The sequence below is a fragment of the Piliocolobus tephrosceles genome, chromosome 2 (assembly GCF_002776525.5).
Source record: "Piliocolobus tephrosceles isolate RC106 chromosome 2, ASM277652v3, whole genome shotgun sequence".
NCBI lineage: Eukaryota > Metazoa > Chordata > Mammalia > Primates > Cercopithecidae > Piliocolobus > Piliocolobus tephrosceles.
In genome coordinates, this window is record NC_045435.1 from 44,630,629 (window position 1) to 44,633,226 (window position 2,598).

Sequence of the window (2,598 nt, forward strand, 5' to 3'; positions counted from 1 at the left end):
ATCTCCTGACCTCGTGATCCGCCCGTCTCGGCCTCCCAAAGTGCTGGGATTACAGGCTTGAGCCACCGCGCCCGGCCAGATGTTGTTGTTGTTTTGAGCCGGAGTCTTGCTCTGTCCCCCAGGCTGGAGTGCAGTAGTGGGATCTCAGCTTACTGCAAGCTCCACCTCCTGGGTTCACGCCATTCTCCTGCCTCAGCCTCCCAAATAGCTGGGACAACAGGCGCCCACCACCATGCCCAGCTAATTCTTTTGTATTTTTAGTAGAGATGGTGTTTCACCATGTTAGCCAGGATGGTCTTGATCTCCTGACCTCTTGATCAGCCCACCTCAGTCTCCCAAAGTGCTGGGATAACAGGCATGAGCTACCACACCCAGACTGCTGTTGTTTTTTAACTAGGTAGGGAAATGAAAAGGAGGCACCTTGGAAGAGGGTTTGGTAAAAGTTTGCTTCTGGGATCCACTCTCCTCTCACTCACCTAGTTCCCAGATCCCTCTGTCATACTTACCATTGCTCTCCTCCAGCCCATCCATTTCTGCCCTATCTTCAGAACCAGTAGCTGAATGAGGCCTTAAGGAGCATTTCTTCAAACCTAGGGTCTAAAAGATGCTAGCGCCATGGTTCTCAAAAAGGTTTTAGTATCTAAAACAGATAAAAGGAAAGTTGTTTTGGTGAGAGTAAGAGCAGTGGGCTGCAGCCACCCCCAGAAGACCTTCTCCCCACCTGGCTGGCTTCTGAAGTACCCCATTCTACACCCTGGGAAAGTATGGAAACCTCTGGCTTATCAGGCACACCAGTGGCCTCTGGATCCTCAGGAAGGGTGGCTTGGACCTTACCCATCTCTTGTTTGCTGCTTCATACAACATTGGCCTGAGTCCTGGGGCCACTGGCTTTTGAGAAAGAACTCTTGGCCTGTCGTCAGGCAGCATCCCATCCCCCTGCACCATCCCTGCTGCTCTTTCTGTACTGTCTTCCTGGAATGCAGACTGCAGGCCAGAGACTGCACAAGGAAAAGCAGCAGAGACCCAGCCAGCCCATCTCTCCTCTGTGCCCTGGAACCTGAATGCAGCTGCTTTCCTCCAACCTGCACCATTGAGGAAGCGGCCAGGTTGGAGGCCCAGGCAGAGGGCCTGGCAGATTTCCTGAGTGCTCTCTGCAACAGACCAGTTCCACCAGAGGGGAACTGGGATCTGGCAAATGACCACAGCCACCAGGAAGTGGCCTGGAAGAGTTTTTCACTTCTCCAAAGATATTGTTCCTGGTAGCTCCAGGGTCTATATATAAGACAAAGGAGGTGGGGGGTGGGAGGGCAGTGAAGAAGACATTGGCCAGCATCAAATCCCAACCTTGTCATGTGATTCTGACAGGTCATTTCAACCTTTAACCCTGTTTCCATTCTAAAGTGGGGGCAAAATAAGCAGCTCCTACGGTTGTCATGATGACTAATGTAATCCTGCAGCGGGCTTTCCAAATGTCAGAAATTGGAATGATATCTGCACAAATCTGTGCTATTCCTTCATGCCAGTTCTATTATACTATTGTTTATCTAAGATTTCCCCTAACTGCTTTGCTTTTTAAACATGGGCATGTCCCGAAGCAAAGCTGCTTGAAAAATAGCGTTTATTTTACAGGTTATTGTTTCCTATTCTACTTAAAATAGATGATTGCTAAAATAATTTTTTTAAAATGTTCATCTATATTCACTTCCTCCTCTTTTTTCTGAATCCTCTACCACTACCCTTCCTCTCTTCCAGTCTCCAGCTTTGTTTATAGGGAAATAGATTCAAAATCTCAGTGATGACAGGCGTTTTAACTCGTTTACTATACTGTTGCAGACATTTGACCCTGGTCATGAACAGGATTGTACAATCCTCAGCTTTAAGTGTGGAAGACAGGACCAATGGTGTCACAGAAGCAAGATCCCTACAGAGAAGGCTTTTATATTTGCCCTAACTTGCCCTCAGGAATGGTCTAGTCTTCAACTGCAGCAGACCAGGTCAGAAGAATTTTCTAGTGGGGGTGTCCACATTGCCTTGTGGACATAACAGGCTCTCCAAAATGTGGGCCAGAGCCTGAATTCGAGCCATGTTTTAGCTGGAATGCAGCTGGGCAGTCAAATCACATACCTTCTGCATTAATCAGGGTTCAGTTACAGAAGACATGCCATTCTAGCCATTTTCATCAGAAAGGGATTTAATACAGGCGATTAGATGCTTACAAAATCTTGGAGGGCCTAACCTCCAAGATTGCCCAGAACTTGGACGGGCGTGGTGGCTCACACCTGTAATCCCAGTACTTTGGGAGGCTGAGATGGGTGGATCACCTGAGGTCAGGAGTTCGAGACCAGCCTGGCCAACATGGTGAAACTCCGTCTCTACTAGCAATACAAAAATTAGCCGGCTGCAATGGTGCGCTCACCTGTAATCCTACTCAGGCCAGAGACTGCACAAGGAGGCTGCACAGCTACTCAGGAGGCTGAGGCAGGAGAATCACTTGAACCTAGGAGGTAGAGGCTGCAGTGAGCTGAGATCACACTACTGCATCCCAGCCTGGGTGACAGAGCGAGGCTCTGGCTCAAAAAGAAGAGGCCGGATGCGGTG